At 41.8% G+C, this 21,937-nt stretch overlaps 1 protein-coding gene across 3 annotated transcripts in view; it reads right to left on the minus strand.

Annotated features, from left to right (window-relative positions):
- WWC2 (WW and C2 domain containing 2) overlaps positions 1 to 21,937 on the minus strand; it is an 84,066-nt gene that overhangs the window by 60,807 nt on the left and 1,322 nt on the right. The gene's annotated exons all lie outside the window — the stretch shown is intronic.

The following is a 21,937-nucleotide window of genomic DNA, read 5'->3' on the forward strand; positions in this document are numbered from 1 at the left end:
ATCTGAGCTATCCTCTACCAAAAATGACCTTGTGTTCTTTACCTTACAGCAATAATCTAGTAAGACACCTATATGAAGTGTCATACAGCTTAAACTTCATACCCATTCATTCTTGTACACAGAACGATACATAATGATGCACAATACACATTACTGCCTTCTCTTAGAATGAAGGACTCGCTACTACTATTTTAAAAAAGACTCCCAACTGCTCTAAAAAATACATATCTTCACGCTCTGGGAACTGAGGAGACAAAAGTTACATCTATTGAAACATAAATGAAGAAACCCAGTGACCACATGTACACCTACCCACACCTGGCTCACTTAACCACACACACACACACACCCTTTGAGAAGGCTGTACAGTAACTTACTCACATGGCACAACAGTGACACAACTTCTGAACACCTCCTCACAAATACTTCCAGTTAGCACAAGGTCACAGAATAGGAACATACGATCAACATCAGCTCATTTCTTACTTATTCTGAAAAAGCATAACTAATACATTCTCATTTTCATTCAGTTGCTCAACAGTAATTTTAATGATCTGGTCAGGCAAATTAATGTAAAAATAGAAGAAGAAAAGCGTTTAAATTCTTTACTAGACCTCCTAATTTACAGTTCAAATTGGATCTTAAAATCAATTCAACCCTACTTTCTAATGCTCCAAGCACTGTGAATTTGGAAGACTCATAAATCCATCTTCTCATCCCACCCCAAATATGCTGCCCAACATTCAGACACCCAAGATGGATTTCTCATACAAAACTCAGGGGTGCAGTTCATCTCATTAACTTCGGGAGTTAGTTAACTTACCCAAATCACTCCTTTACGCTCCCCTATGGAGATGAATTCAGCACATCTGTTTAGTTTGAGGATGAATCACACTCCGAAGGTTTCCCTCTTTTCCTACTGACTATAGAGACTCTAAATACAAGGCTCCTGACCCAACACAAGGTAACTAAATTTAGGCTGGACAAACACTCAGTAGTAATGCCCAGGTAGCCAAGCACATGCAGAACTGTAGGTATCCCTGCACTGCAGGCTACGGTAAGAAGGGGACCAGTGCTTTTCTCAATGGCTGAGGTCCGTATCCACAGGCAGCACAGTTACACTACATTGGGAAGATGATTTTCTCTTTTATAAATCAGTGTCTGAATCTGCAAAGGATTCAAAAAAAGAAAGAAAGAAAAACCCCACCACGTTCCCTAACTTCAGAAAGTGGTAACTGGGCCATTTACCTGTAGAAAGTGGCAGAGTTTGCATGCTCATAGAACGCTCCTTCCCTACATGCTCACTCAAGTCTATAACCATGCAATTCTCACACACCATTTCTCTCTTCAAAATCCCATTCATGACTGTTGACAGGATCTCAGTTTCTAAACACTGTGTTCTCAGCACAGCAGTGCCTCTCATTCAGACACCAGCCCAAGACACTATGTACAACCTTCCTATTGCTTAGGTACATTCTGTTTTAATCAGGGTGCTATTAAGATAAACTACGGCTTCATTACGTGTATTATTGTGAAAGAGTTATTCAGTGGGCATCTGCATGGCATGAGAACGCATCTGAGAAGGACTTGCGTAGTGGCAGCCGGTCTTACAGTGGCAATTGGTCCTCAAATAACAAAAGGTCAAGAGCCCGTTCACCTGGCTCACAAGGTTTCTTTCCACAATCATTTTCTCAGTGAACAAATGCCCACATTTCAAGGGCATGGCACATTTTCAACAGCAAAACACGGTCAGCAAGTAGTTAAAATTAAACACTGCTCCATTCTTTGTGAAAGCTTTCAGTAAAATCAGCTGATGCTGATGGATGCCTATATCCAGCATAGCAGGTGCCCCATCAGCCTGCTGTGTGTCACACACACTGGTGTAGGTAGGCAGGCACGCCCAGCCGCACACCCAGCATTTACACGTAGCTGGCAGCAGCACCTTGGCAGCAACGTGCTTTCACTGCCTGTAGCACTGCAGGTACTCAAACTAACCACAGAGCAGGAATTCACAGTGCAGCTATGCACATTTAGCTGAAAAACACTTCTCCACTCCATCAGCAGGTATTTCCCAGGCACATTTCACAATTCTCACTCATCCAGATTTCACATTGCTTCGTTCCTGGTAATAAAAAGATGAATAAAGCAGTCAAATGTACATACAAAGAATGGAAACCTGCCCTAACTGGGAGAAGGTTCCAGTTCTCAAGAAGTCATACATTCACCATTTTTAATAGCATACTGTTTCTATACCATGATTCCTTTAAGGCCTTGAAAACTTACAACAGACTGTAGATTATAAATAAATATATGCTTTGGGTTTCAAAGCATTTCTTGGTAGAAAAAAAACAACCATACCGACATGCAGTTAAGTGCTTATATTAAGGGATGCATGTAAGTCAGCTCACTGCCTTGCAGCAACACAGAACAACTGGGTAACATCCAGTATCTACTGCTGGGCCCACACCTCTCACAGCTGTTTCTCAAACACACACTTGATTTCTAGTACTGAATGACATCTCCCATATTACAAACAAGTTACGGGTTTGTATAGATAGGACAAAAGCACGGGCAATGTTTTTTTAGAGTACTGAATAAACAGTTTATTCTCTATAATTCAATCAGAAGTCGTTTAGAAATTATCTGCTAGAGAGCAGTGTGATGAATGATGGGTCTTAGCTCTCATTCAGAGAGCTCCCCTCGTTCAGTACTAGTGGTGCTGCCACGGGGCCCAGCCAGGGCTGCCCACTGCCCCTGCTGGCTGCTCCTGCTCAGCTTCCTGTGCTGTACCATGGCACACAACCATCCATGGTATTCAGCAGAACCATTCACACTGCTTAGAAACAACAAGCTAATACCAGTGACTGGCTTAGGAGACAAGCAGTAAGTGCAGCAGAAAACTCTACTCTGTTCCCCAAATGTTTTGGGGGGTAACTGTTGTTCTTGATTTGTTGAAAATATATCACTGCCAGAAGGACAAAAACAGGAGCCCAGTGTCAGCTCACTGTCCCTCTACAGGTGCTCCTGAGCAGCAGAGACCCAGAGGGGAGGAACGCTTTGGGGAAGGAAGGGCCCACACCCACTGCCCGCAGGACCAGGTCACACCGCCAGCAGGCGTGCCGCTCTGTTTCCTCTTCCTTCTGATGATGATAAACTGTTTTTGCCTTCAACTTACCATCAGTGAAGGAAAAAAACAACACGCTGAACACAGCTGTCCATTTTGTTGCACCATTTTAGCAGCAGAAAATATGAAAGAAACCAAACGCTTCAGTCAAAAGGAATACAAGAAAAAAATAAATCTCTTTCCTCATAATTTATCCCTTCAGCATTGTCAAGTTCAATGCAAAGAAGACAGCTGCAAAGGTTATGGGATGGAGGAGTGGAAATGGGCAGCACCATGAGCGTTTTCTCCTGTGTTCTTCCTGGCCACAGCAGTTGGTTCTGCACTGGCATGTAAGCACTATAATGTTGGACACCTGGAATGCCAGGAATGTCTGATAACCATAACCTCGTGCAGGGGTAACTCCACAGCCATAAACCAGCAGCACGACCTTTGAGCTTTTCCCTTGGAATGCTCAAATGCAGCGACATTATGAAAAGGCTGTTTAGCGCAGTGCTGCTACAGGTTATTTGTGTATGTGCTTGGACAATGTAGAGGGAACCCCTGTTGTCAATCAAAAGCCCCATTAAGAAAATTAGCTATTACTACTAATCTAAGGCCAGAAACCTCTTTATATGAGACCAGTGAGCTTTAATGCTCCCAATCCCACAATTACTGCCGGCAAACCTGACTTGTAAATGTTTCCTTTACCTGTCTTCTCTCACTTCACTTCTCATTTCATACATTTATTATCAAAATATTTCTATATAATAGAAAGACACACATTTAGAGACGGCAGCCAGTTATCTATGAAAGGGTTAACTCACAGGACATGACTGTAGCATGAAAATACCACCTGGGAAACTCCAAGAAAGAATGCAGTCAAAACTGGGCAAAAAACCAAACTGTAACAGTAACGTCAGCATTAAAAGATCTTTCCTATTCCCAGCCTTTCCAGCTCCTCCTTTCTAATTTCATACACACACCAGCCCAAGTAAACTCTACAGAAAATAACTGTGAAAATGTTGTTCTGTGAGCTCCACTTTCCTCCTCCTGCAGGCAAATAATCGCACTGTAAGGGACCTTTGGATTTACAGACAGGATATTATAGAGGATATTATAAAGGCTCCTCGCCAGGCTGTGCTCCCACAGAAGGCAGCAGGACGGCTGCCCATTCCAGTAGCAGGAAACTTAAATGTGCGATGAGCACTTTGGAGAAGTACCATCCATCTGAGCCTCTCAAATAACCTCACAAACACCTCACTGCAGCACTGCGCAGCGCTTGGGCCAAGCACACCAATCATTCCACAAGCAGGGACGAGTGAACTTGAGTTAACTGCCCGAGGTCACTGCAATTCACATGCGGACCAACTGCTCTCTAGGGGAGACCGTGCCACGCTCTCACCATTACTCTCAATACCGAGCTCCTTATGCCCACGCTCCTAGCTTTTCACCCAATCTCTTGTTTTATGATAGCTTTTAATGCAGACTTCATGAAATCATGGTGTACTTTGCAGTAACCTGCAGCTCCTGTTGCAAAAACACAGAACCAGATCCCAGTGCAACCAGTATATGGACACTTGGTCAACACCTGGCACTGGTGAACCCTATTTCCAGATGCTACCAGAGTAGTAGCAGTCTGTAAAATGGATTAACAGCTATTCACCTGGAAAGGGCACAAACACACCACTGCTGTGATACAACTGCAAACAGCACACTATCATGAAAAAAAGAGAGGGAATATATTTGCATCACAATACCAATGGAGAGAACATTAAAAAGTCTGATGGCTCTTGCTGCAAATGGTTCCACAGTTCCATCATTTCAGCTACAGTTCCAAAGAAAGCAGCCTCTGGAAAAATCCATCCATCTTAGAGAGCAGGGTGATGGGCAACAGCCCAAGAAGCACAAGATATTACAGATGGACACAAGTCATGAAACTGCACTCAAGTGAGATAACAACTAAGGGCAAATGAATTCAAGTTTTTGTATTTCTTCCTTCTGGCAACAAGGTTGGAGGAATGGGCTACTGACAGCAGTTATGTAACAGGAAACATCCAAGTGCTCTCCTGCAACTTCCCTTCCCACACACCCAGTCCTAGACACTGCCTTCGATAGTAAGGGGGAAAAAAAATAATCCACAGCACCAAACACTGAACCAAAACCAAGAATGAATGCAGCAAGCTCTCTAGTAGCCAATAGCAGGAATACTGCACGTAACTCCATTTATTTCAGCAAGGCTCTCTATTTAAAAATGAAATAAACCAACTTTTACCTCTTGTGCCAAACATCTTCCAGGTCAGATATACTTTACAGTTCCTAGCAAAAATAAAGTTAGAAAGATAAAAATAAGAAAATTCAAAAAGCCTTTTCTGTGCCCCAGTTCACATCCTCCTTTACTGAGCGTGTTTGGCACAGTCGTTCAGAGCAGTGGGAATGCTTCCAAAGCAGTAATCTCAAAGATTGCTTAGGAATTCTAGGAGACACCCAACAGGGGAACCTGGGTCTGTCAGAAGAGCCAACACTCTGCTTATCAGACTGGAATAGGGCTTTCTACCTTTCCAACAGGTAGAAATGCTCCCTTCAGGCTCATTAGCAGCTGGCATCACTGGTTGAAAAAGATGATTCTACTTCAAGAACTGTACTTCAAGAGAACATGAGACATATTAAAACCTATTCCCCAGCTATGGTCCCTAAATAGTACAGGATAAATGGCCATCATTTCTTCAAAGAAGCATACAGACATTGAAACAATAGACCCAATACTGCAAGAAAGATACAAAAATAACGTTTAGCCAATCCTAACTTTCAAGGTGATGAAAGTGTATGTGAGGAAGGGAAACGAGAACACCAGAACGAGGTCATTTTGCATGTTTTTAAATTGAATTGCTTAAGCCAACACTTTGAAACGCCAAGTGAAAAAAAAAAACCCCACAAGGCTACACACGAAAATCACTGAAGAGATTTTCTATCACTGCATCACTTTTAATTGGAGCGAGAGACACTGAGTATTTCTGCCAATACCACTGAAGTTGCTCAGCTCCATGTGGATGGTTCTTGGAATCAGTGGAACATTTGGCAGAAGTCAGAAAGCCAAACAGCTTAAATGTTACCAGGAGAGGATGCCAGCAGTTCAGATGGGTGCACTTTGCTACTGGAACTTCCTTTCTGAACTCACTCTTAGCAGCACATGCAAAAGGATGAATTCAACTCTCTACTCCTTCATTTCCTGAGGCTGTCGGGATTGGAAATTAGGGATCCAAAGACAGAAAATGTGTCATTTATTGCACGATGCCCTGAATAAGTTTAAAGGAATTTATGCAGAAGAAGCTGCTGACCTTTATATTAACTACCAAAAATTTAAAAACTTAATAACTGATTGAATAAAGCTACTCAACTAGTAGCACAGCTAAAGAGAGCAGTACGACCTTCGTCCTTTAGCATCAGAAAGGAACATGAAACAGTCAAATGTTAAGGGTTAATTTACAGTGATGGAAGAGAGAAGAATGATCCCCACTGGGACGAGGAAAAGAAAAAACAAAATGCTTTGGCCTTGCACACATGCTTCAAACTGGACCCGTGTTAGAAAGGATTCTCACTGCAGACATGATGGAAAAACAGCAGACTCATAAGCAAAATTGTCTTTGAAGTCCCTCTAATGCACTCTTAACTAACCAGCATCTTGTATGCAGTATTTTATAATGAGCCATTAGGGTTTTTTCCCCTTAGACTTCTTTTTTCTTCTTCTGTTAATCACACAAAGGATTTAAGCAAACAAACACGTATTGCTTTAAACTGGCATTTCTTAGGTTTGCATTAATCACATTAGCAGCAAGCAGCACAATCGATCTTGACCTTCAGTAAAAATTTAAGACTATCTTAGTCAAGAGTTAGAAGTAAATTCAGCAGTGCATCGCCACTACAAAGTTCACAGCCATAGGCACCACAGGAAGTAAGTACCCATAGACAGTCACCCCTCTCTGAATCAGCACCAGTTCTCTGCCCCAGACTTGTACCAGCAGCCTACAGTCCAGGCCTGCCTTCTTTTGAACTACCAGTCCACGGGCTGTGTTCTACCTGGAAACCACCATGAATCACTGCAGGGACCTGTCCTGTTCAACGTCTGTATCAATGATACAGAGGATGCATCAGCGCAATCTCATCAGACTTGCAGGTGAATCCAGAGCAGGGGGAGTAACCAGCACTGCCAAGAACATGACACCACTGAAAAGGAATGGGCCAACAGGAACCTGAAGAAATTTGGCAGGGATAAAGAGCCAATCCTGAACGCAAGGAGGGAAAGCCCCTTGCAACAACACAGTTTGGGTCTGCTCAGCCTGGGAACAGCCCCAGGGTCCTGGTGGGCAGCGAACTGAACATGAGTCAGCAGCCTGCCAGAGCAGCAAAGGAAGCTCACGGCCTCCTGCATATCAAGGCAAGTGGTTTTCCCCCACCCTAGTCAATACTATTAGACAGCATCTTAAAACACACACTGAGTTTTGGTCCCCCAGCGCAACTGTGCTGACATCCTGATGACCCCTGAGTAAGGCAGACCAAATAAATAAACTGGGAGTGGAGAGCCTGTATTACTCATTTTCACACCATCCCAGCTGCCGGGCAGTTCGCTACTGCTCCAAATGCCAGCATTTGAGAAAGAGAAAGGGTGGAACCACCACCCACCACAGGCCCAATTCAGGCTGTCTCAAGGCTCGTTCAGAGCAGAGCATCCAGCAGCCACTGAATTCTAGTCCTTCATGGCAATTACCTATAATACTGTAATATACACGGCTGCTAATACTATTACTCCGTAAGAGTAAGCTATTAAAAACAGGTAAACAAAGTATGTAAAACTGGAGAGGTGCTTAATTATAGCATGCAGTTTTTTTTACACGGTGAAGATGAGATGACTGGTTTTGGTAGGCTGAAAATTTTTTGGAGCAGCAATGAACTTCATCTAGATGCAAAGCCCCGTTACTGAAAAAGTGAAGATACGTTTGAGAATGGCACGTAAATTCCAAGCATGTTAGAAAATGGAACTGCTCAGGTAATTAGGAAAATGGCTGATTAGTACACGTCCTTCATCTACTAATTACTTGAATCTCAAAGTGAGGTGAGGTAAATCACCAAAAAGCCCAATCCCACAAAGGATAAGCAGCTTCCCAGAGCAAGCCAAGGAAACGCCCCACGCACAGCCTCCTGCTCCATAGAAGGCAAGGGCAGCCTAGCCACAGGCTTCACCAAGGACAGAACCAAACCACAGCTGTGATTATGCTTACCTGAGTTCCTCTACGTTTGCTGAAACCAAACCTCGAGATTATACCCCTCTGCAAGGGGCTTTACTCCTACCATTCTATTTTATTTTAAGTCAAAACTAGTTCCTTAATGAGGAACTACTCCAAAGACTAAGAAGAGATTGAAATAATTGCTAATGACACCAAGAGCTGCAAGACTCAAATACTGAGTAGTGGTGCTTCCATAGAAAAACAGTGTCTAAGCATAAACAGTTGATTATACGGTAATCCCCCACCTTGTATGTATCTTCTGTACTGGCAGAGGCAAGTTGCCATAAGGCAGCATTACAGTAAATTCAGCTGACTAGAAAGCTGCAATTTCACAGGCTTCTGCTATTTCTTACACGCCGTATTTTTAAATGATTACTTCACAAAAATCACTTCAGTATTTCACTAAATGTAAAGTTTTTACACTGCGTGAGTAATGAAAACCCTCAACATCAGCTCACGCAGTGGAAGTACGCAGTCACCCTGTGCCAGGATCGGCATTACGTCTCCATTCACCATTTATTATTCTCTTAAACTGAATAGAGAAGATTGCTCTTAAGAGATAGCCCAGATACAAATCTCCACTATCCAATTACTCGTGTCATCTCTTTAAACTCCTCAATGAAAGGCTCATATGATCTCTCATAAATCAATCTACATCAGTTGCTTTTGTGAAAAATCTTTAACATAAATATTAATACTTGGAGATACTATTTTTCCTCCGATTCTACATGATATCCTCAGGTTCCTTTGGGAAATTACCTCATGTATCATTCAAGCTTTTAAAACAAAATGTATCTGCTTGGAGGCCAGACTTCTGGCTTTCCTACATCAGCCGATTTCTACAAGTATTGGAAAGCTTTGAAAAATAAATAAAGAAATGGGGGCACTGTAATGAAATAGGAGTCAAACTCCCAACCCATTGAAAATGCCATCAGATATTTCAACACTCTACAACGTATGAAGTAAAGCAATTAAAACAAATGCAAGGAAAATGAACAAAGAGAGATGTGTACAAGCACGGACTTTGACCTAACAAGAACAGATTTCCAAACTCACGACACTAAATACAATTCTTTTATAGCTTATGTGTGAGCACTGAGCACGGCTAAAGCTGTGCAATAGAAAGCATGTGAAAAGGTTAGGGGAGAAAAAGAGGATCGTGATTATTCTCAGTCCAGCAAAAAAATCTGCTTTCTGCGTTTCAGACTCTGGGGACTCCATAGTAAGTTTAAGAGGAGAAGCTGGAATTTCCTGATCTGGCAGATATAACTTCGGGTTGGGGAAGGATAATTCTCAAAAGAGCTTTCAAATGTGGGCTTGGAATTCTGCTAGACAGGACAATGATTGATTTAAATCAGACATAAAGTGAGAGATTTGATCTTCTGTCAAGCCATTGAAATGGCTGGAGTTAGAGGAATCATCACTGCTGCATTTTTGTTTAATGAAAAATCCATTCTCTCACATTTTGTTCTAAATATTTCAGTGTGCTTGGCTGACCATCGTTTGATGCTTTCAGCTGTCAGTACACTAAGCGTCTCTCTTTGTGCCGTGCTATAAAGACCTGAACTTTTACAGGCAAAAACAGTAAGGAGGAGGAAAGACTCCTGCAAAAGAATAATGCACTTAAGTTATTTCCTAATGGCGATCTGCACAGCTCTTCTGTTGCTTTCAGTACATGTTGATTTTGTCTTCTCCAAATCCAGTTCCTGTGTTTCACTGGTTTTTTACACTGGTCAAATACTGGGAAAAACTGCTCCTTACGGAACTCTGGGTAAGAGGGTCTAAGCTCTGTCCTTATTGCTGATATCGCTGCTTTGTGCCAAAGGTAGAAAAAAACGCTTCATTTTGTGAAGCACATTTTTTCTCCTCCACCTCACTACTTTTTCTGTGTTAAAACCACTGTAGATCTGTCCCTTTCCTTTGCCATAGTTAGATTGTTACAGGGTTTATTATTCTGTTTACATAACTACTACACATAGCAACACTGCTTCAATGAAACAGTGACATCCAAAAGCAGTGGAGTAACAGTCCGACTTGTTTCTTAAAATTAGGGCATTTCAATCATTACCAGCATTCTTGAAATAACACAAATAAGACTTCTTTCCAGAAGTGATTTCTGCTTTCAAAAGCCTTCACAAAACATATTTGGCTTTCAGTGGTGACTTCATTTGACCAGAGCCTGCAGAAGAAAAGTACGCCCTTACACATTAGAAATAGTCAGGGTTTGCAAGGGAACAGAGTGTAGTTTGTCATTTTCCAAGCCTGGATTGCTTTCCTGTTGTCCCTCTGAAACCAGCCACTGGGAGATACGTAAGGAAGCAGCAGTGCTTGGTGACCCTCGCTGGCAGCCAAGGAATTAGCCCAGTTGATGGAGCATGGCAATCCACTGTGCCAGATGAAGAAAGCAGGCTGGGGCATTTTGTGATCCTTTCACTGGTCTTCAGAGAAACAACATCTTTTCCCTTTGCTAACCTGACTAGGAAGTTTAATTAATGCCCAAAAAACTTTACAGCACTGCCACACAGCATGTTTAGGCCATGACCAAAGTCCTTTATGGGTGGCCAGCAATGGGTTCTGCCACCTGGTAATCACGGTAGCAGTAAGGACACAGGCAAAAAGACCCATCTGGTGGGATGTTCCTGGGAAAGTCACTTTAGGCAGGTTAAGTCTCTTTGTCAGTTGAGACAGTGTAGAGCACACAGAGAGCATGGCTTGCAATTGCCACATACAGAACAAGACAGAGAAGGGTCAGAGAAATCCCTCTATTGAGGTATGGGGGATGTCTGCAGCCTGACATAGGAGACCAAACTCCCTGCTAAGACAATATGAGCACTGAAAAATCCCAACACTGACCTTCAGGTCTTTGTTTCCTCCTGTCTTGCTGCTATAACGCCTCAGAAAGAGAAAAAAGAAGGGGGAAAGCAATTTCCAAGGCCAAAGGTAGCTAGAACACAGCTAGAACCATCTGAACTCAGTTTTCAGAGATCAGCAGAAGGAAGGCCTGGCTAGCCCTATGTGCACAGCCCAAAGAACAGACCAAACAAGGGCTTCACAGAGCAAATCATGCTCCTCCTGCCAACCACTAAAAAACCAGGGTGTGCTGCTAAGCTGCCAGCAAGCTCAGATGTATGGGGGACTTCAGCACATGAGAAACACTGCGCTCTGCTGCAGCCATCACCCTCACCTCCCCTTCATTTTTCCCACACTGCTTCTACAGATGGAGCGATGTATCCAAGTGGATTTCCATCACACTCCTACCTGCTGCTTATTCACCTGAGCTATGCCCTAAACAAAAAGAAAGATCATACACAAGAAACAGGGCACACGGGGCGCAGCAACTGGAGCTGGAAATGGCTGTTGATAAAAATCTGAGAGGAATTTATGGAGATTACGAATTGTCTTTGGTTAAATATTTCTAGTGATAGGCACACCTCAATGATATTTAGAGGACAACTACGCTTCATGGCAGCTTTTACAGCATTGTTTCTTTTATTCCTTTGTTTGTTTTTCCCCTCCAGAAAAAAAAAATTAAATCAGAACATTCCATCTTCAGAAGTGAAACCTGCATTTCTCTTTCCCTGTTGCCTTGTGTTGCAGCAGCCATGGAAGCAGGCCTGGCTGCTCACTACCTGCAGCAGCTCCTGCGTCCCAGAGAGCTGGACTTCCAACAGCACCTCACCATTCTCTATTGGGACAGGGTCTGCAATCTGATTCTTTCACATTCCAGACCCGCACCCTGACTGACAACTGATAAAAACCTTCCCAGTCTTTCCCACTCCCAAAACAGCTCTCTCACAAAACCTGCTGTCAGAAAGGAAGGCTGGAACATTCTATACAGACTTATCAATGCTTCAGGCTCTTAAATATATTAAAAAAAAAGAAAAAAAAAAAAGCCCTGTTTATTCAAAATGTTTCAACTAACTTCAACTGTCACTCCATCTGATGACATTCATTTCTTCTCCTTTCTTCTGCCTGTCTTTTCAGTGACAGTCCAATGAAACATCCACCCCTGTAAAACACGTAGCACATTACTGCCATGTTGATATTTCAATCAAGCATTAAAGCGGTATTGCTTTTGTACACCACTCTCACGGATGTCACTTGGAGCTTCCCCTGTGACAAACGCATCTTTTGTAAATTAAACAGTTTCTAGTCGATCGGCATCTATTAGTAAAGTAATCATCCATTGCATAGTTTATGTCTTCAGGTGGAAGAAGAATGCAAAACAAACAGCATCTTCACCATTTTTGAAAGAAGCATCTCAGTACTCATTAACTTGAAATGATTATTTTTTTTTTAAATTGAAATTGAAAAGAATTCTCATTCTTCTTGGACTTGTAAGAATAGGTGGAAGAAAACCACGTAGCAGAAGAAAGATTAGAAAACGCAAGGATCATCAAGAACCCCACGTAATTTAAAGGCAACTCCAAGATAGCCCCCAATCAAACCAAACATGCAGCCAGCAGGGCAATTCTTTCAAGTATTCATCCACAGGTAGTAATTTAAAACACAATCACAGTGCGAATAAAAGCTGTTATGATCTGTGAAGTACAGCAAGGTGCCATTCAGGAGAGTTGTTTTCAATCATCCCTATCTCAGAAAATGCCTTCTGGAACAAACTTGAACAGGCCATCCCTTCCAAAGTGACATTTGAAGGAACAGACAAAAATGGCAACTAGATGCTTTCAGTACATACAGCAGGACTGACGTCAAGATTACGCTGCAAATAGCACAGCCCTCGTGCAGGTACCTTTAACAAAGCAGCCATTAGATGCAATACGCATTTTCCCCATTAAATTCTAAAATTCAAATTACATGCCATCTGCTGAGCATCAGATCTACTTCAGTATTACGCAGCACATAGACTTCAAAATGAGTAAGACATCCAACTTCTGCACTTCTGCATGTAGAACTGACAGGTAAAGTCAAACTTCCATTATGCTGTGGACTCTACTGCAGTGATGGAGCAAAAGTCATGATACCGCAGGACATCATGGCAACTTCCCACTGTCCCCATTGATTCCCATCCCAGTACGGCACATTTCCGTGCCCTTATCCTGCAGCTTCTTATCATCATTTAATTATTCCATTAAAGGTAGAGCTGTTTGGGATTGATGACTTCACATAAGGTACAGTATTAAGTCCTTCTTTTGAACTTTAACAGATTAGACAACATATTACCCCACTGAACCCAGGATTTCTTTCCAAAACATGATATGTAATCAATGTGATGATCTCCCCCAATAACACCATGTTTGCCCACATATATCCAGTCAACAGTGCAGGAAAGGCAAGTTATGAAACTCAGAAATACTTGCTTTTAGCCCTAGTGGGGCTCTCTACCCTAGAAGACAAAGATGTGCTGGAAATAGCAGCTATAGGAGGGTCTCAATTTTTGTTTGTTTTAAGGAAAAACAACAACAAAAAAAACCCAACCCTTAACTCTTCTGCATTTGCCCTCAAAATTTATTTTCCTTGCCAAAACGCTGCCTGTACAAATCAAGTTTTAATGGCTTTCATGTATTCTGAGCAAACAGGCCAGCCAGGTCCTGAATGCAAACCAACGACCTGCAATGGCACAAAACTCCAGGGCTCGTTTTACATCATTGTAAGCTGTGGGAGCAAGTGAGGCAGAACAAGACTTGCAAGCAGGAACGTAAGCAAGAACCAAATAGCCTAATCCATGTCACCATAATAATTTGCTTTGAGAGATTCACCTTCTAGATTGTCATCTCACTAAACTAGCTAACACAGCAGTCTGACTAATTAAGACCGATCTCTTAATGAACTTCAAACTTAAGATGAGAAAAGTCTTCCTCTGAAAGAGCAGATATAAAAATAGAGCATAGGGAATAACAACCAGAAAAAGCAAACAAACAAACAACAAAAGAACATCTGAAGCTCAGAAACTTGAAGAAAACATGTTTAATACCTAAGTTCCCACATATTAAGCCTTACTTAGCGCAGCATCCAAGCACTGACAGCAAGAGCCTGAGTAGAATGCATACAGCGTTTTGTGCTTTGCTGCATCCCATAATTTCTCTGGTCATTTGAACACTATTTCAGGAATGTCCTACAGAAGTCTCAGATGCTTATTCACACCCATAGCATTCTACAAGTTACCAGAATGATTGTAAATGTACTAACAGTTCATTCCAAACACTGCGACATGATGAAAAAGGTCTTTACTCCTTGCCAGATTGCTATCTAGAATTGCATACACTTACAATCATTTACTACTCGATGTTTCAGGAAAACATAAGTTCAATCTGCAGTCCTTCCATTGCCAAGAATCCCTCCTGATGCAGGAACCCACCAGAACACCACCTCGGCCTGCTACAGAGCAAAGCTGATGACTGCTAAAAGCAAATGGGAAATGGGAAAAACTCCAGCCAAACTTCTACTACACAGAAAAACAGATGCTGCAACACAGCAGAACCCAGTGCTTCTCTAAAGATCTACGTTCCAACCCCATGTATAAAAAGAAATGTGATGATTTATTTTACTTTATTTTTTACTTTAAAGGAACAAAATTCACGTCAGCCCTTCAGAGGCTGCAGCATCAGAGCAGTACTCTGCTCTTTTTCTCTCTCTCTCCAACCCTGTGGACATTCCAGTTCCAGTTGTGGCAGTTTATCACTGTGCACTCTGGAATGCAGTACCGACCTGCTGCGTGCCTTCAGCTCACATCACAGCTGATTTTGCAAATCTCTCTTTGAGAAAAGGCCACAGCACTCCCAACTACAGTCTCTCACTACTGCGTAACTGTGACTAAACTAAAAGAAGCAAAACAAAAAGGAGAGGGGAAGGAGGGCACAAGTCTTCACACTTTCTACTGCAAGTCTCAACAACAACAACAAAAGAACACTGAGCATTGAAGTCAGATCCTGCAAACAATAAAACTGTCCATAACTGAGAATGTAAAGTCAACCAAAATCAGTCAATACAGAAAAACATACATACACGCACCATATTACACAGTTCAGTGCTGTGCCAAGGAAACACGGATACGTGACAATGCCTGAGACTGAACACACACAGTGTAATTCAAATTGTTTTAAAACTGAAATCAAATGGACAGCACACATTTGAAAAGAAAAGCAGGTAGTACACCTGTATGACGATCTCCCTGTAGGAATGCAGTTTAATTCACAACAGAATTTGTATCATGTACATCTTTGATGAAAACACAGAAGACAATAAAGGTCAAAGAGGCTTTACAAGCAATAGTAATCCCAGACAGCTTCAGAGATGTAACAGAATCCAGTGGGTGTTACATGCCCCACTTCCACCAATGTCCTTTCAAACCAAACCCAAACTTTCAAATATTGCCTCTCTCGTTCAGCCCCACTGCACTAAAACCGCCCCTCCATGGCAAGTGCTCCTCTACAGCACAATCGGAACAAAACCACTGCCACAGAACTGTAGGACAGAGGACAGCAGTGCTCTGGTCCAATCCTGCTCCTTGACAAGGTGTGACCAAGACACAGACCCGTCACACGGCTAAAAGGCAGGTGCCGCTCATTGTGTGCTGGGTGTACTTACTGATATGTGGTACCATGAGCTCATGCACCACCTGCAGAATATCAAACAGACCATCTGTCATATGATTAGAGATGCTTGCAGCCCTGTCAAACAATCTCAGGCATCCAATGGAGGCAAGCTCTTCAGAGCAAAGGGTGTGGCACTGAATCAGTCATCATTCTTCACCAGCCATAGCTGCAGGCCATTCCATATGCACATCTGGTCAGGAGTACAGTTTAGCACTTGAATATACTTTCAAAAGAAACAAGAGGTGTGTAAAGTGCTCTTCCTTAATTAACAACACCAGGAAGCCGCTAATGCACAACTGAGAACGTTCCAGCAGGACCTTAGTTGAAAATAGACATTCTTCTAAATCTTTTCCCTATACTGAAAGTAAAAACAGGTTTGACATATCTAGACCTCGACATCTTGATTTTAAGAACAACTTGTGTATTATGGAAGGCATCCCAGTACAGTTGTTCTGCTTTTCCAATGAAGACTAGAGTTAGATTTAACAAGTAGAGAAAACCAGCGCAGATACACCAAGGCAGGTCCAACCTGTGGTACTGCACAGCGGCAAGTTCGCACAAACTGGAGTTGGCTTTCCCAAGACAATATGTGTTTTATGTATACAAACAATTACTTTGAATACAATAAGTACTCAGAGCTGATGAGATAAAAGCGCCTTTCTTCAAGTACAAACAGCACTGAAGTTCAAAGGAGAGCATCGGATCTTGTTCTGTGAGATGCAAACGACTCTTTCAGTTGGCAGAATACTCCATATCACTCACATACTGCCTCCAGCACAGAACCACAAACAATCAAAACAACTGTCCCTCAGGCTCTCTGTTATCCTTTTAGAAAGCAAGAGCCAGAGACTGACTTCATCAGGTAGGAACTTCACCACTAATGACTGTTTAATACAGAAAACTTCACTGGAAGAGCGTTCAGCAAAGCTCAAAATCTGCTACTTCAAAACAAAATAGAATAAAAGCATAAAAAAGAAAAACCCTGCAAAAAAAGCAACAAAAGGAAAACCATAATTTCTCTATCAGTCCAATTTTCAGCCCACAGCTGCTTCTTCCAAAAGAAAGACAAGTCAATTTGTCCACAGAGACAACTCTCTCAAACGCATCACTGAAGATGAGCGTTCACTTGCTTCACCCAGTAAAACACTCAAAGCCTGGAGTTACATCATCATTCTGCCTATTTTTACTGCAAGAGACTGTTTGCAGGGCGAGATACTTCACATTTGAGCTTAAAACACATTTTATGAGCAATCAGAATAAAATGTATTATGGTCGGAGTTTCTAATCTACTTTTATTTTTACACAGTAAAAACCAGCCATTCATAAGCACATTGTCAACACAGACACAACACAGAATCTAACTCTGGAACCACGCAGTGACAGTTTCTCTTGGCTTCTAGAGTTTTACAGCAACAAACATTAAAACAATCACTAAGAAGTTTGTGTAGTAATGAATTCTTACTAACAGAAAAGATGCTTAGGATGAAGACACCTGTGATGGCTGTGTTGCTGCTTTGCAGAAAAGCTGAACACAAATGTGCTGAAACCAATGGAGAAACTCAGAAGGAGCAGATGTAAAGAACACAGTTCCATGGCTGGTGGAGTTGATCTATCTGCATTTTGAGCTCTGCAGATGTGCTCTCCCATCTCTGGGCCTGTCTCCTTCCTCACAGCAGCACCAGTTTTCTTTCAGTGACAACTAAAGCCGATCCTACTGGAAATAACGCTGTAAAAGCAGGGGTTTCATTTCAGCCTAATCACCTCCAAGTTCACTGTTTATCCACTAGTTTACCACTGGTTGGCAAGACAGAGGCAAGTGAACAGAATCACAACAGCTCTGACAGAGGGATGCATTACCCCTCTGCAAACTTCTCCCACTTCTTATGCAGGCTGCTCTAATCAAGACTTACATGACACAGCAGTTCTAGAATCTCAGCATTGTTTCCATTTACATCTGTCTGAAGACGTGTCACCATGGCAGTACCATATGCTGGTCTTCCATTACTGGTGGGGTATTATTCTGATTTTTAGTCATGCGTATGAAATAAAAAAATGGTGAAATCTGTAACAATTTCTGGATTTCAGAATGTCAACAACAACAAAACCCATTTAATGGGATTCAACTTGTCACCCATTCACTATAAATTTTAGTAAATGAAAACAGGGAATCCTCTTTTCTTATTCATAATTATAATCTTAGTAACATTCCTAAGCAATGAATTTTCACCAAAGGCTTGAACACAAGCTATTTAATTGGAATAAGACAAGAACTAACATAGCCTGAGCAAATACTTTTAGTTGTAAGTAACTTGTACTATTCGATCACTATACAGAACTCTATCCATACAATGAAAATTTACTTCAAAGTAATGGCTGTGAAGGAAAGTCAGTTTCCATTCTCTGAAAAAATAAGGTAGCTCTGAAGGGCTCCTTTGTTTAACCACACCGCAAGAGGAAAACATCTCTAGTAATCAGCTCAGCTCCATTTGAGGGTCTATTTTCCTCCTTGTGTACAGTTTCTCATTAACTGTCTTACATTGTGCATGAGAACTACTGTAATATTACACTGTAAGTCAAGATAGGTTTGAATCGAAGTAGCCGTAGTAGGCAAGCACTACAGATGTGGGTCTGGGTAAACCACAGTCTAGACCACTTGCCCCATTTTACGTAACAGGTCACAGTCCTTGGCTCCAGCAGCAGTACATACTTTGCACACATAAGCAAATACTCTGCAGCATTTCCTGACTTGTTCACTTTACATGCTCTGAGACAAAAGATACAGAGCAGCCCTATTGCACCCAGAGAAGTGAAGAACAGAAGTGTGATATGAGTTACCATACTATTTTCACTAACACTAAAATCAACATGGAACCCCAATCCAATGACAGACTGGTTAAAAAACCCACATACCCAACCACTACATATTTCAGCGCTGCCTGATGCTATCACAGCTCCATTTGCACTGCAGCACTGGAATTCTGCTTTACACGGGATAAACAAACGAGAGTGTCAGAAGTTCAGACACCGCTAGTCTCTCATTGCGAGTTCAGAACTTGCATCACGGGTTTTATTTTGAATAAATACACATCAATTAAATAAAAACAGTTCCCAACCTGTCATTGAAACTGGAATGAGATACCAGACAGTTTCACATGGAATATGCACATTCCTGGACAGACAAGCAAGCGTGAATAAGTTACGTGGAGTTAAGCAGATGATACCACAGGCTGAAATAAGGCAGGAAAAGACACTGGGAATTACAAGTGAGGGAAAAAAAGACATGATCTGATCCCACCACACAGCTGCACAAGTGGGACACCTCAACTGTACCTTACATCAGCAGTGTTAGGATTTGCACTCAAGACGGAATTAAGATCAACCCCTGCTCAAGTGATTTCAACCTCAACACCATCCCTTCTCACAGCTTCTGATGCTCAACAGAGTGGAGAAAGCAAGCTCCAGTGAAACATGAAGTAACAAAGCGTCCTTCTCTAAGGGAAAAGGACACAGCATTTAACTACAGGCAACTACTGAAGCTCTAATTTGGACAGACAACTCCTATCCCAGTAACTGAAACCCATGACAGAAACAGTAGTTTTCAGCTCCCTGGAAGATGAAAGCAGCAATAGAAACATCATTACCTGTCCTCGTCAGCACTAAGAAAACTCTTACAGTGCACAAGCAGCAAAGCTGTCTGCTTTCTGCTCATCCAATGTTTCTCACACACTGCCTTGGTTACAGAGTTAGCGAGTCCCCTAGAGACACTCTCGGACAAGCATACCATGAATGATTTTAAATACATCCATGTATTGGAAGCTGCTCCTTCCCAGCAGAAAGAGAAGCAGAGGCAGAAAGAAAGTGCTGTTTCTTTTTCTCCATTGCAGCTCATTCCTTGCCACCCTGATGTGAGTGCAGACAAGCATTTAAATAAAGACCTGTTGCAAGTGCAGAATTTGTGATGCGGAATTCATTTTAGAAAAGACATCAATGTAGCAATGTATTTTATGTCAGTGACGGTGAGTAGTGAAGCACAGACTATTTACTATGCAGAAAGCAAGATGCGAGGAGCAATAACACCCATATATTTAGTCAGTGAAAAAGCTGCTACAACTCCCACATTCTCACTGTTCTGTCTCCTCTTCCTCAAACTTACACCTCAAGTTCCTTCCCTTTTCAACCATCAGCCTTCCATACGGTAACCTAAGAGTTTGCAGAGAGCAATCACTGTTGAACAGAGAAACAAAACATTAAAAAACCACAGAACAGAGCAATTCCAATAACCAACACAGCACTCCTAGAAACACAGAAGTCAAATCACTTTTGCCCTTGCAAGTGTGAGCTACTCTAATGTCAGTGGGGTTACTCTGAGAAACAAGAGGGCAAAAACAAGAACTGAGCCTCAAGGTTGAAGCTGATGTGAGATTTTCTTCCTGTTATACACAAGATATTATAGTAACAGACCTAAACCATACATATAGTAACACGCACTATCAGAAGGTCTAAAAAAGCAGATGAAAAAAGCACGGGTAAATTAAAAATAATAATAATAAAAATCACAAATTGTTCCATTATACTTTGGAATATGACATTTTATCTTTCAGTTTATTTCTAGACTATTTCATACCAGTAACACTGAGACTCCCAGCTGTTCCCAAATACACCTGCTGGCCCCCACAGACACACAGCACAAGTCTCACGGTATGAATACTGGAGGCTAGTACTTTCTAAATCAAAGTGGATTAAAAAGGATCTTGAAACATCATGTAAGACATTTCTGTATAAAAATATCCAGGGGATGCTGTACCACAAAAGCAGAAGAAAAAAAAGTCAATAAAACAATACCACACTGCTTCTACACTTGCTGTAGAAATGAAGGACTTTGGGTCCACAAGTACTTTATGAAAACTTTTTAACCTCCATCACAGAATGAAGTTGAAATCAAAGCCCTGAAGCGTCAGACCTCAGACCTTCTGTAGAATGCATTACCTCCGCTTTGACAAGTTAAGGTGAGCTGCAGTAACAAGGCAAATCTAGACTGTACTGTACTGACAAACCTGGAAGATCACATCTCAGTTTTACTGACGTGGAGCCTTTGTTATGTTTGTATGGTTTCAGAATATACATTTTCTAAATACCTGGGAAACAGAAAGGACTCTCAAGCAAAGCCATCTCAAGGCCAGGCCACCAATACAAACAGATTGTAAATACAGATACTGTAAATACAGGTAATGTAAACTGCAGATTAAACGTGCTTGTCGGTTTCCTGTGAGGGCGATTCAGCTCCACGGCTGAGCCATGTACATTAAGTTAGGAATTCCATAGCACAAAATCCCTCTGCTTGTTTTCCATGAGTGAAGAGGGTAAGCAGTTATTTCAGACACCGCACTCTCTCAAGGTCTTTACTTCCTCAGTTCTCATGACAGACCATCGAGTCTCAGGATTCAATTCCTCCTTCACCTGTAATCAATGTATTAATGGAACTTATCCCGTACCTACAGGATGGCAAGCAGTCCGCTGCTATTCCCTTAGCTGTATAGTCTACTAATGACAGCAAAGACTCAAATGTTACCGCCAAGTATGTGTATCCTTGAACTCTTCAGGGCCAGAGAACACAAAGAATATAATTCTAAATTAGTATATTCCTGAGGCGCAATTGTAACAAGTAGGTTCTCAAATGTCACTTTTTGCTTCACCTTGATTACACCACCTCACCATCTGCTTTGCAAAGAGAAATTCAAAGTCTACCACCGAGTGATTCCTTAAATACACTACTTCTAGAGATGGGAAAGACAGAACTTTTTTATTGTCCACTGTAAAAAAATAAAAATCAATGACTCAAAAAGGCCCATTTATCACAGGTGTAATTAACAACACCGTCCCGTACACTTTACCACCTCACTAATATTTACAAGGCATTTGAATTCCTTTGCACTTGAAAGCACGTTAAGCACGAAGTTCACCGTGGCTGGAATTTGCTGCTGCAACAAGTGTGAGAGTGGAGC

Source organism: Coturnix japonica, chromosome 4, assembly GCF_054131305.1.
Source record: "Coturnix japonica strain WE chromosome 4, WE-NBRP24, whole genome shotgun sequence".
Lineage (NCBI taxonomy): Eukaryota > Metazoa > Chordata > Aves > Galliformes > Phasianidae > Coturnix > Coturnix japonica.